The 14,005-nt window shown below is 51.6% G+C and overlaps 1 protein-coding gene across 1 annotated transcript in view; it reads right to left on the reverse strand.

Moving 5' to 3' along the window:
- ASIC2 (acid sensing ion channel subunit 2) overlaps positions 1-14,005 on the reverse strand; it is a 962,947-nt gene that overhangs the window by 894,554 nt on the left and 54,388 nt on the right. The gene's annotated exons all lie outside the window — the stretch shown is intronic.

Below are 14,005 nucleotides of genomic sequence, written 5' to 3' on the forward strand. Positions count from 1 at the left end.
GGGCCAAATGAAGCTGGAGGCTTCCGAGAGAGACCCCGTCCTGGGCAGGGATCCTGAATCCCGGCGGTGAGAGCGTGGGCTGCACCTGAACTTGCCGCTAGCTCTGGCAAGGCTCTGCTGCATCACAGCTCCCCTTCCACCTCAAGGGGCCAACTCCATCTCTGGGAGCTCCCAGATACCCCCAAGCCACCACCAGGGCCCAGCTGCTGCAGCAGCCTGTTGGGGACAAGGGCATTTTGCAGCCTGTTGGGGGAATCTCAACATTCAGTCCAACAACCCTGCAGAGACAGCCAGCTGGTCCCATATTTTACAGATCAGGAAACTGAGGCGCGATGACTTTTTAAGGCCGTACCGTTAGAATGTGCTGAAGCTGGGACAGAGCTAGCTGCTCGTGTTTTAATAACTTGCCGTTCCCCCTCTGGTTCTGAGCAATAGATCCTTTATATGAAAAATACATAAACTAATAAAATAACAAAATGAAAGTCACCCATAACCCTCTACCCAGAGAGGAATAAAAATTTTGCATATTTCCTGCTAGCCTTCTTAATTAATTCATTTACATATTTATTTACTTACTTACAAAGGAGGATTGTATTGCATAAACTGCTAGAATCTTTTCTAAAATCTTTATGTGATGGACAATTCCTCTCCCGCCATTATAGGTCCTCAAGAAATTAACCCTCTTTCTACTCCTGGACATTGAGATTTGCATCCCACTTTGGGAGCCTTATGGATGACTTTAAGAAATAATCTTTTAACGTAAACTTCATGGGCCCTGGCACCAAACTTTGGGATCTCAAGAGACTGCAGTGTCGACAGATTCAACAAGAAAAGATACACAGAAAACCATTATGAAAAGTAACAAAATCGTAGGGCAAAGAACTGGGAGGTGTCAGGGGAAAGTGACAGAATGTAAATGGGTGGGATCCATAAGGTGTCCCTGAGGAAGCGATATTGCATTTGGAACAGTGTCCAACATTCGTTTTCTATTAAGAGCCAGATAGCAAATAACTTAGACTTTGCCCACCACGTGTCCCTGTTGTAACTGCTGAGTTGTGTCCTTGCAGCACAACACCAGACACAGATGATACAGAAATGAACGGGTGTGTCTATGTTCCAATAAAACTTTATTTACAAAAACAGGCGAAGGGCTGCAGCATCGGACCCACAGGCTGTAGTCTGCCAAACCCTGACTTAGAATAACGAAAACAGAGATGGATTTTGTGAGGGCCTTATCAGACGGAGGACAATTCAGCTGGAAGGAATTGAGAGAGCCAAAAGAGAGGAAGAAAACACGGCAGGCCCGGAGAGCTAGGTATCTAACGGTTGGCTAGGATGGCTGGGACCCAAGTCATGCAGGGTCTGAATGCCAGGCTGAAGTCTACGGATTTTGTTGTGTAGCAGACAAAGGATCCACTTTCATGGGATCGTCATAAAGTACTAGGCACTCACAATGCTCCCAGGATGATAGCTCTCTCTGAGAAATTATGGGAAGGGTTCCAAACCTAGAAATGCTGATGTTGGCTTCCTCTCTATTTGGTTTTCTGCTTTCTTGCTTACCTCCTTTAACATTACCTCCTTTAACATTTCAGTCTATCCAGAGGCCAGAAGGTACCCAGCTGGAAGAAACCGGAGTGGGAGCGAGGAAGGGGGAAGTTCTCGGTTGGCTGCATCGCTGTCGGACTATGAATCTCAGGGCGTATGGGGGAGCTCAAGGGAGAGCAGCTGGCCACCCAGGTGTGTGACGACGTCAGCTGACCCGAAGCCCAGAGTACAGACCTCCCTGTGGGGCCGCATCTCTCCATCTGGACGGTCTGCCCATCAAGCCCATGCATGGTCTTCATTTCCTTCTCTTCCCACAACAATCATCTTGTTTAAGACACTGGTTCTCAAGACTGCTCTCACCACGGGCGACGCCACATCACCTGGAAACTTGCTGGAAATGCAAAGTCTCAGGCTCTATCTCGGACCCGCTGAATCGGAAACTCTGGGGGGCGGGAACAAGCAATCTAGGTTTCCGCAAGCCTTCCAGCTGACTGCCATACACAAGGCTGAGAATCACTGCCTAGGATCTCCGCAGCCCCAAGGTGGCCCCATCTCAGGGGGTGCTAGGGATGGGCTACTATAATCCCTTCCAAGAATCCTAAATTGTCCTATTTCCATTTGAAAGATGTAAACACTGAGGTCCTGGTACGTTAGGAAATTTGATTCGAACCTGGCTCTTGTTTATTTTAAGGCCCAAGCGATGGACCACTCTGCCTTAGGGTCTCCTTGCAGAGAAGGCTAGGAGGTCCTTGGGAGAGCACTTCTCCAAAGGCTGTCGTGATTTATTTACTTAATAAACATGCATCGACCACTTCTCCTATGCCAGGCCGTATTCCAGAATATTCCATATATTAGGGAACTCCATTCCGGCCTAAACCTTGCAAGTAGGCATCTTGTCTCAGCACTTCCAGAGCCAGAAACACGGACTTAGGGAGACCATGAGACTTGTTTCAGAGCTCCTGTACCACCTCACGGAGGATTCATTCCTGGCTCTAGGAAGCAGGGGGTGGCATTTTAAAGGAGGTAGAAGCTACACTGAGAAGGACCACGTGTGTGCACAATAGGGCAAAGTTGCACAGGCTGAGCAAGCTGCAGAGTGAGAATCTGGGGATCCAGCGGCCACGGCCCTGTGTGGACTGTGTGCCTCAGGCCACTTCCCAAGGCCTCCCAGGCCTTGGACACAGATAACAGAAATAACAGAAAGGGACAGGGCGCCTGGGTGGCTCAAGTCGGTTAAGCGTCTGCCTTCAGCTCAGGTCATGATCCCAGAGTCCTGGGATGGAGCCCCGCATGGAGAATCCTGCTCAGAAGGGAGCCTGCTTCTCCCTCTCCCTCTGCCCTTCCATCCCAGTCATGCTCTAATAAATAAATAAAATCTTAACCAAAAAAAAAAAAAAAAAGTGTCCTCTCCAAAGGCCCAAATTCTGAGTTCCATTTCTTCCACTGAATTGGCTGTGTGACCTTGAGCAAGCCGCTTGCCCTTTCTGAGGCTCTGTCTCCCCACTGGCACAAGACGTAAGCAGTCAATTTCAAAGGCTTCTTAAGCTGCAAATGTCTTTATTTAAATAATATCCTACACTGATCCCCAATATAAGGAATATTTTTTAAATACAAATGTTCCAAGGGGAAGGGAGTTGGTCACCATGAGCCCGTCCCAAGCCCTGGCTGTATCCGTGGCATGATATGGAGACATCACAGGAGCCCGTCTACTCTAGCCCCTGTCTCGGTGTGATCTTTCCTGCTGCTCTCTCCAGGGCTCCTCTCAGCCACGCAGGCCTTCTTGCTATTCCTTGAGCATGCCAGTCATACACCTTCCTCAGAGCCTTTGCATTGACTGTTCCCTGTGCCCTACATGCCCTTCCTCCCAACATCCTTCCCTCTCTCAAGCCTCTACTCAAATGCTGCCCCGCCCCCGCCCTGTTTGAAACTGCCACTCATCCCACAGGTTCCCCTTGCCGCCTACTTCCACGCCCCCTGGTTTCTCTTCCCTCTTGTCACTTTCTGCCTTCTTCTCTACCCTGGGTCCTGTGTATTGCTTATGGCCAGTCGATCTCCGGAGCAGGGATGCTCTTGTCTGTTTTATTCACTACCATGAGCGCCTAGAGCTGTGCTTCTGAACACCTCGATAGGTGTTGTAGGTGTTTGTGGTGGAGATGAGTCATGTGGGCACGCACTTTGTAAGCGGTCCTCCTGTTCTGTGCGTTTCCCCTGCCCCGTGCACTATGTCTGGAGCAGGACCAGAGCCCAAAGGGCACCTTTGGACTTCCAGAGCATGAAAACAAAGTCTCTTGCTCCCTCCCCGAGGCTTTGCCATCCGTGGCCCTATAGAGTCAGACAGTGAGGGAAGAAGAGCAGGAAAGGCAGAGGAGGAAGGCTGGAAAATGAAATGCTGGAGCTAGCAGCTGGCTTGCTCACATATGGTGGGCCTGGGATCTAGAACGTGCACTGCCTGCATCTCCCACTGTACCCCGCTGTACCCCACGTAGGAGTGGGACCAGGGCCCTAAGGTCAGCCCCTACCACGAACCAGTTCTGCAGGCAGGCATCTTCCGTGGGCTGACTCATTTATCCTCCTGCTGACGCTGGGATCCATAAGGCACTGAGCCCCAGAGACATGACGTAAGCTGCCCAGGATCACACTGGGAATAAGGGAGTGCCTGGGATTCGGATCTAGGCCCTCTGGCTCTAGGGCCTGGCTCTTCACCTTCCTCAGTGTTATCGGAGGCGTGCACGCTGGACAAATCCCGTGGTGCCTCTCCGGGCGAAAGGGCAGAAGTCCAGGAGTCCGCTGTTTGTAGGTTTGCTTTCCCTGCCTCCTCCCTCTCCCGCAGCCACAGTCCCCGGGTCCAACGTTCAGGGCCCTTCCCCATCTCCCGCACCTGTCCTGCCATCCAGCAACCCCCCCACCCACGCTCAAGTCTCCAGCATCACCAGAGGGAATGTTTGCCCACGTCATACCCTCTCCCGGAGGCACCCGCCGAGGCTGTGAAGCCGGCAACCGAGATGTTTTGTCTGGCTAAGCTTTCGGACTGATTGAAAGTCTTCAGAACCTGCACTCCTCCTGGCTCTGCTCTGCCTGGAGACGGTTGCCATGTCACACACACACACACACACACACACACACACACACACACAGCAAAGCAGCCTTCACTGTCTGAACTAATGAAAGGCAGATTGCTATTAGGGGAAAGGTTGTTTTTTTTTTTTTTTTCCCTCCCTCCCCCTTGAGCATAATTCTACTCTCCCAGGGAGGTGTATGCATTTCTGCTCTGTTTGTGAGATGTTAATTGTGTCCTCATTGTAATGCCTTACCCATTGCCATCACCTCCTTTGGAGCAGCCAGAAGCATGCCTTTTTGAGATAATGAAGCTAAGTGACCAGAGGGAGGGTGCCCCAGCCTCTTTCTGGAGTGATCTTCCTAAGCATCAGACCAGGCCACAGGGAGGCCACTGTAAAGCCTCCCATGGCTGCCAGTGACCCCAGAACTGCACACAGGGACTTTCTGAGCCATGTCCTAGCTGCACTTTGGGACCCAAATCCTTCCTTCCTCCAGGAAGTCCCCAGCCCTCGGCACCACGGAGGGCCAGCTCTACTCCCCTTCATGTTCACAAGTCTCTTTTTCTGCTGTTCCACACCCTCTCCAGCCCACCAGCTCTTTCAGGGTTCAGCTACACCTGCCACCTCCTCCATGAAGCCCTCCCCTCCTCCTGCAGGCAGACTTACGGCTCCTCCCTATTCCTGTGGGAACTGCTTCTTCTCAGGGAAGAGAGTTCCTTGAAAGCAGAGCCAGGCTCTGGTCCATCCCCAGATTCCCAGAGCCTAGCATGGTGCCTGGGCCTCTGTGACGCTGCCATTTACTTCTGCTCTGTCTGCTGTGCAGTTCCCTGGGGAAAAGGTAAGCACAGCCAAGCCCAGCAGTGAGAGGGGGAACAAACGTGTGGGTGCACTGCTGTGTAGACGCCACCTACCCACTACTGCCCAACCCAGCAGAGACACAGAGAAAGAGAAGCCAGGTCTGGGGCCCTAGGAACTCACCCTGGCTGGTATTTATAGCAAGGTAATTAGCTCCCTTCCTTAGCACCCCTGGAGGTGCTGGGAGACAATCTGCGAAGCAGGAAGGAAGAAAGAAAGTGAAGGGATTGCCATAGAAACGTGGGGAAGGGGCTCTAGAACCAGGCAGAAGGCGACCAGCCCCCAGCACTCATGGTGCCTCTCACCTGTATGGGCAGGAGCTCAGGCCTGGGAGCAGAGTTTCCCAGAGGTTCTTGCTCCTGTGGCAAAGCAGTCCACATGGGGAAGAAGCGCCCCACAGTTTGTACCCTAGACTCCCAGAGAAGCACAGGCTACCCCAGGAAGTGCCCCTCCCATGGCTGCCCACCAGAGAAGGGCAGGAAGCCGTCTCCCTGACCAGGGTCAAGGTAAGGGAGTTAGGATGGCCCTCAGGGCTCCTTTATCATCTCCGCACCGCTCACCTGAAGTCTGCAGTCACCACCTGGCTGCTCATTCGGTCCTTGTTCTTACCTCCCTTTAGCTGATTCTCTGCATTTCCACCAGAGTGTGATATTTCTAAAATGCGATTCTGATCATGTCACTTTCCTGCTCAAAATTCTTCAGCAGGTCCCCACGGTTTTCAGGATAGAAATTCTTACCACGCTGCATGGAATACAGGCCCTGTCTTGCTTTGGCTCTCTGGCCACTTCCTATTCCCTGTCCACCCGCACCCCCAACACCCAGCCCATGTGACTTTCATCTCAGTCATACTAAGCAACGTGTGGTTTGCCAAGCCCTCAGCTCTCCCCGGCCTCCTAGTCATCATCCATGCTATTCCCACTGCCCGGAATGCCCCCTCCTTCCTCCCTCCCCCCTCCCTGTCCTACTTCACCTTCTAAGTCTCAATTCCAGGGCCCCTCTTCTCAGGGAAGGCTTACCAGTCTCCCAGGCAAATCGGGGGCTTCTCCTGCTGCCCCACTGGACCTTCCACATCCCCACCAGTGCCTTCTCACGGCCAACCAGAATTACTGGGTTTCCTGTTGGTTTCCCCAACTGTCTGTCAAGTCCTTTTAGGTACGGCCATGTCTTGCTGCTATGCGCACCCACATACCTAACACAGAGTTGACACCCAAACAGGAGGTTGGAATATCCCAGGGCAGGCAGCAGGCTGAGGTGGGTGAGAGACAGGAGTGTGGGATGTAAGGAGAAGCCTCCAGAGTTGTGTGAGGCAGACTGGGCATGGACAGACCTAAGGGTTTTCTGCCCTGGCTTTCTGTGTTGTCAGGTCACATCTAGGCCCGGGGTCAGGAAAGGAATGGGAGAGGCTGCATTGTTCTGAAAAGGCTCTGATCTCTGGCTCCACACAGAACTGAAAACCATCTCCCCTGCATTAGAACCTCCAGGGAAATTTCCAGCTTCTTGAATGGAAGACAAGAGAGGGAAGGCTTATCATCGGACTCCCTCTAGATGGCTACCACACAAGCTCTGGGGGAGGGGGGCACTATTCCTACTGCGAGCAAAGTCATTGGCACCCTCAGAGTCATGCAGTATGGCTGCTGGGTGCACCCTGATTCCTTGACCATGGGCAACAGCAGCCCAGCTGACCTGGCCTGAAAATCAAAACACACCAAAACTGCCTCTCCAACGGTCCCAATGGTTGAGAAAAGAGAACAAACTCCATGTTGGCAAGCTGGCCCCGGAGACCACAGATAGTCAGCTTCTTGAACTTTCCAATAGGGAAGCGAGGCCCCCACTGGGCCCACAAATGGACATCAGCCTGAGAGGAATGTAGAGAGAGAAGGATGGGCAACCGGGAGGGTCTGGCCTCGGGGCCGGTAGAAGGAAACAGGGATGGTTAGCAAATGCCTCAGGAACTCCAGGCACCTTAGCGTTCCCAGCAACAACCCCTTCGTTTCTCAGATACTGGAACATGTCCTGTCCAATATCATGGAGCGTGTTGGCAACAAAGCAGGCCTCACGAGGGCAGCCCATGGCTCTTCAGCCTCACAGTTGTCTTCTCTTGCTAATGCCAGTGATGGGGTAGGTTGGACAGCTTTTATAGGCCTTTGTCCAGAACCAGCTGGAACAACCACATTGTCTCCCCTACCTGCTCCTTCGAGGTTCCTTCATCTCCAAAGTGAAGGAAGACTAAAAAGAGCCCAAGAATATTGTCTTGGTTCCCTGAACCCAGGGAAAGCTTTGCCCAGCCCCTTCTGGTGGCATCAACTGGAATTACTGGCATAAAACCCAGGAGGAGATGCCTATCTCTGGACCAGAGCTTCTCTGAGTATGGCCCAGGGACCAACTGCACCAGAACCCCCTTAAGAGCTTGTTAAAAATCTAATTTTCCTCGAGGCACCCCAGGCCTACTAACAGATGATTATTGTGAAACAATAAGTGGAGTGACAGATGTTTATTGACACACCAATTGGAGAACCAATACCCAGCTGTCATAGTAGGAAGATGGGGTCTACTGGCTATTAAGTGTCCATTCAGACACTGTGCTGGCTACCGTGCATATACATTCCCTAGAAATAACAGAAGCAGCATAAAGAAGACCTTAGCTCTCTACCACAAAGGAACCATCGGATGGGATCTAGAACCCATCGGGCCAAAGTTCATCCCAAAGGGAGGGAATGCAGCCTCTAACTCCATTGGGCTCCCCCTCTTGGCCCTCAAGCCCTACCACTTTCCCCATCAAGATTTGTTTTATCGCTTTCCCCCAAATTATCAACCTCTCGTTCTCAAAACTTCTTGAATCTGAACACATTTGTTTTGTGATATGATGTTGAGATTAGAAGGCAGGCTTTAAAAATACATTCTTGCCTGGCAAAATAAACATGTTTGCGGCCCAGAGCTGGTCCTCCAGCTCTGTCCCAGAATTCTGTCCCTGGAATCCCGATGGCTAGAGAGTACCAATGTTGCTGAAGCCGGCATTGCTCTCATCTTATCTCATCCCTGCTAGGATCTTGGTTCTGCCACTTACTAGTTATATGACCCCTGATGCCTTGTTTTATCTCTATGAGCCCCCACATTCCTCTCTATAATTTTGGGGGGGTGGTAATAGTTCCATAGTTCTACTATGTGGCTAGTAGTAGAAATAATTATAGGCGCTCCATAAATTAGCTACTTCCCTACTTAATCCCATTTTCAGAATGGCACGCCCCTGCTGAAGAGACCCCAGTGGGTTTCTGGCTTTCGTCTTCTGCTGCTCTGTAACGCAAACTCTCCACTTCAACCCCTTAGCACAGCTGGCCCGTAGGTGGGTCTGCTCCAGCTGTGTCTAGAACACCCACACATTTTCATCCACCAACATAAACCCTCCCACGTTTAAAGGCCACATCCAAGTCCTTCTTGCTGCCTTAGGGAGGCGTCTTGAGGTCTAGGCCTACAGAGGTCTCTGTTACCTCTGCTCCTCCCTGACACCCTCTGCTCTACCTCCCACAGATGAGAGCAATGCCGGATTCAGCAACACTGGTACTCTCTAGCCATTGGGATTCCAGGGACAGAATTCTGGGTTTTTTTTTGTTGTTTTTTTGTTGTTGTTGTTGTTTTTTAATGGAGGACTAGCTCTGGGCCGCAGACATGTTTATTTTGCCAGGCAAGAATGTATTTTTAAAGCCTGCTTTCTAATCTCATCATCATATCACAAAACAACCACATTTTTACACCAAAGAAGAGTCCTAAGGAAGAAAATCTCACATGAAAGGCTCGCCCTTTCAATGGAACAGACTCAGTTTTGTGATAAAGCTCACGGCATTGTCAGTCTTTTGCTCCTTGGGCTGTGGACTTCTGAAAACGCCGTCTTAGGCCCGCTCCCCAACCCATGCCAAGGCATCCCTGATCCAGCCCAGCCGTCTGCCCCAGGCAGGACTATGCCCTGGCAACTTCCCAACTGTGTCCTCAGCATGGCCACTCACTGAGCGCTTCCATATCCCAGGCCCTGCCCTCGGCCCTTCCTGCACCGGCCACCATCGTCCCTGCTGCCGCTTTTCGGCTGAGACTCGCTTAGAACCGGGAAGCATCTGCACCAGTCACAGGGGCCTTACAACCCGGGACAGCCTGACTCCACACCTGTGCTCCTTCCTCTACTCCATGCTTGGCTCCTCCCACAGGAAGAACGTTCTGAAGGCAGGAGTCTGCAGGGATAGGCCCATCTTTCTCCCTATAGCCCACGCTCAGTAGCCAGACGTCAGTCACTTGCTTAGCCAGTAGGTACGAAAACCCAGCTCTCTGGAAAGTGCTAGGGTTGGAAGTTCAGTGCTGCTGAGGATAGACACGGCACTTGCCCTCACGCAGGTCTCACTGTGACTCGCAAGGGTGTGCCAAATGCGGAGCAGGAAGATCTGGCCTGTGAGGAGCTCCCCGACTCAATTCCAAGGGCTTTGCAGAGACCATGGTGATAGCCAGGTGAGTTAGAAGTTAGAAAGTGCCCTGGCCTGCTCAGGGCCCAGTAATTATCTGATCCCTTGAACCGTCTGCTTTGCTATGGAAATTGATGAGCCAAAGGCTCTTTTCAGACCACAAGCCCCTACACCCCAGCTCCACTTGATTTATTAGAAAAAGGAACTGAATTTAAAAGGGACAGATGCAGTATTGATTCTACGCCTTAAAATATGCTTCCCTTGACTCCCTGCTCTGCCCCAGGCCCCCACCCCCATCTGCAGCAGAACAGATCACAGCAAATTACTCTTTTCGATGCCTTGTTTTATCCCCTTGAGTCTTACATCTTATAACTCTTCTGACCTACTCTCCCCTTTCTCAGCCACCTGCCTTCCCCTTTCAACTCCAGGGTGGTCCACCTAGATCACGCTCAAATGCCTCAGTTTTAGACAGCCCAGAAGTCATGGCTGCTGTACCCTTAACCCGGAACAGCTCCCAGGTCAGCCCATCCCTGGCTGTCCTAGTTTCCCCGAGATAATGTCCCAAGCTCTCTAACCTCACACCCAGGCCTCCAGCCAGAGCTCTATGTCATCGCTGGTATAGATAGATACTGTGTCACGGTCCTGCACCTGGCTTCACAGGGTCAAGTCTGACAGACAAGATCACAGTTGGGAGGACCTCTGCAGAGTCTGACAGTGCTTCTCATGGAGGGCACCCCTGGCATTTTAGGGGGAACGATTCCTGTTTGTGGGGGGCTCTTTTGCATGGCAAACTTGCCCTCTGGAAATATATCCCAACATGACAATCAAACACATTTCCAAATGCCCCCCACCCCCACACCCAAGAAGAGAGAGCCATCTGAAAAGCCAAGTGCCCATTCAAGTTCCAAGTAAAGTGGCTTGTCCAAGGTCATTCAGTAAGTCATCCGCAGACCTGGTGTTCTGATGGATGAGAGGCTTACACTGGAGTCTGAAGCAGGCCTTCTGACAATCGCGCCAGGGCAATGTGGGGGCAAGGAAACAGTGAAGGGGCTGAAGTTGCAGCCAAATATCCAGGCTTCCTCACGTCAGGAAAACTTCCTTCCACAACTCAGTCCAGCTCACGCTTTAGAGGAATCTGTATTTTGTTTCTTTCTGGGGTGACTCAAACCAGGAGGGGGAATGAGTGCTTCAAGCAGTCTGACACCCCCTGAAACTCTGGCAACCTCCTACAAGCCTACACATATACCCCCTATTCTGCCTGTTCCCCCAGGAGACTTAGCCTGAGAAAGCACAAGCCCTCCAAACAGGTGGAGGGCTTGGCCACTGGCCCCAGCCTCTCCTGCCTCATACTCCTGATCCATGCCCACCCCTGGCTGGGGGACTGGCGAGGTTCCAGGAACAAAGCTTCAGACTCGGCTGGAAGACAGTGGTTGTCTCCCCATCCCTCTAAACCTAGGGGAAGGACACCAGCTATATTTTCTATATTATATTTCCTTCAAAAGGCAGACAGGTGAAACGTAAACATTGGACTAGGAACCTGGAGCCTGAGTTGCTGCCTTGGCCTGCCTGGAACTTCCTGACCAGATCCTTAGCTCCCCTTCTCGGTACTCACGGAAGAAGCAATGATGACAGCAGGTTCCTCCTCCCTAGGGCCCTTCTACCCAAGAACACCCTCCCATGGGATACCAACTCCGGTAGTGACTCATCGGGCCTGCCGATCCTAGAACAGACCTGACTTGTAGGTTTACCCACTTTGTACCTGAAGTGGTACCAAAAAAAAAAAAAAAAAAAAAAAAAAAGTTGTCTTCTCCTGTGATTCAAGGGGCTGTAACTTCATAGAGACCTTAGGAAAACTTGGCAGCCCTCCTCCTGGAGGCATAGCCCATGGAGAGATAGGGCCTGAGTGGGTCAAACCTAAATGGCCTTGGGCAACTGCCCTTGCTCCATGGCCAGTGAGGACCAATACTGGGGTCCCTAGGAGGCAGGCCCAAGGTGGGGGGCCGGGGCCTGGAGATTGGAGTGGCAGTAGTTAGGGATGGTCTGGCATCTCCCCACAGTGCAGCTGGAAACAGGAGTGGGGGTATCCCTGCCAGTATGGCTCCATGGGGGTCCTCTCCCACCATGTTCTGAGAAATACCATTGTAGGGGCTGGAGGTAAGGGGCTCAGAGATCCCCCTACCACCTCTCACTCTCAGGAGACAGAAAGTCAATGAAGGAAGGAGAGCAACAGAACAGGTTTAAAGAATTTTCCCTGGAGACAGTCTATGGCACTGAATCAACGTGGAAGAGGTTAAAGCCCACTGGGAGCTTTCCAACCCACATCCGAGAGGCAGGGAAGATAAATGAAAGTGCGTGTACGGGCTCTGAGGTCAGAAGAACACAGGCTGGAATCCCAGGTCTGCTCCTTATTCGCTGTGTGACCTGGAGCGAGGTATTTACTGGGGCCTCGGTTTCCTTGTCTGTAGAGGCCACAGCAGCACACCTCTTGCTTAAATGGAAAGAGAGCACATTTAAGGTTCTTCTTCCCTACTTTTCTGGGGCAGGAGGTTGGGAGTAGCTCAGTGGTATTCTGGGGTTGCACGGAGCGGGGTGGGGGTGCGGGGAGGAGGAAGGAAGGGGGCAAGTCATGAAGGAGCTGTGGGCATGATAGTCCAGGGATGGTAGTGGACCCTGGGCGCCAGGACTCCCAAAATGAAGTCAGGTTCTGCACAGTAAGCAAAGGTGTTGAACCTTTTGGCCCTGGGCCAATGTCAAGACCAAGAAGCAACACAATGGAGAAGGTCTCAGGCAAAGGATGGGGAGGGGTGGAGTCATCAGTGGACCGAGGGCGGGGAGCACCACTGGCTAGAGATGGGGCTCCAGCTCCGTGGGCCACTGGACAGCTCTAGGGGAAAGCGTGGACTTCAGAGTACCCAAGGAGCACTCCGGAGTGTGTAAGCCTTACCCGGGTCTTTATTTCCCACATCAGTGCGCTAAACCAGGGGAGAGCTAAGTGGAAGGGAGAAGCGGCTGACAGGGCCAGCGGCTGTTCCGTGAGAGCCATCTTGTCTCCCGCCTTGGAAGAAGGCTTTGGAAAGACCCCCCACCACCACCACCCAAGTCTGATGCCTAACTGACTAGAAGCAGGAGGGGTAGAAAGGAGCCCCTCCTCTAATGCATATCATGGGTATCACTGCAGCTTCTTCCATAAACTTTGATGATGCCATCGTTGAGACATATTTTTAAAAGGCATAAATAATAATATAACAAGCAGCTGAACATCTCAGAAAGGAGGAGGTAAGGCATCGCTGCTCGGCACCCTTCTGGGCCACACAGACCTTCCTCCCGCCCCCCAGAAGGCAACCAAATCTGGAACTGAGACGTCAGCATTCCCACAAACGACTTTATGTTTTTACAACATATATACGTCTTCCCGAACGATATATAAAATCAGTTTCCACATTTGCAAGCTTGCTACATAAACGGTATCCGAAAATAAGTGTATTTTCCACAGCCTGTGGCTTCTCATCCACCATTATTTTTGCATGATTCATCCATGTTGACATGTGTGGCTCTGGTCTATTACTTTTCTCCGCTGAAACTTTTATCATTTGAGAACACCATAATTTATTTATTCGTTCTTGTTCATTGATAATAGAGGTTTTGTCATAGTTTTTCTCCTACAAGATGCTGCTGTGAACATGTCCCAGCCTGACTCCACACAAGACGTGTCGATGTTGCCTTCGAACCCATCTGGTGCTCCTTCCCTTGGTTTTCTAGGGCACATCTTGCCCCCACACCCCACATCAGAGCCACTCTGCTTGGGCTCTGTGGTTAGGCTCCTATTATCTGAACAGTCCTTGCTCCCTAGAGGGGTTTGGGACTTGCCACCTTGGCCTTGTCCTTGGGAATTCTTCTCTCTGCCCTCCATCTCCAAAAAGGAAGTGCAGGGTCAGTGACCTGCCCCAAGCCCTACAAGCCCTACAGGACTTGTCCTCGCTACACGAGCTCATCCTTGGCTTCTGCCAGACTCGACTCAAAGCTCCAAGAGGTAGGGATTTGGTCTGACTCATTCAATGCTGCAGCCCCATCCCAGGAACGAGTCTTAGAACTTTAAATACTTGTTGA

The sequence above is a fragment of the Mustela erminea genome, chromosome 18 (assembly GCF_009829155.1).
Source record: "Mustela erminea isolate mMusErm1 chromosome 18, mMusErm1.Pri, whole genome shotgun sequence".
Taxonomy (NCBI): domain Eukaryota; kingdom Metazoa; phylum Chordata; class Mammalia; order Carnivora; family Mustelidae; genus Mustela; species Mustela erminea.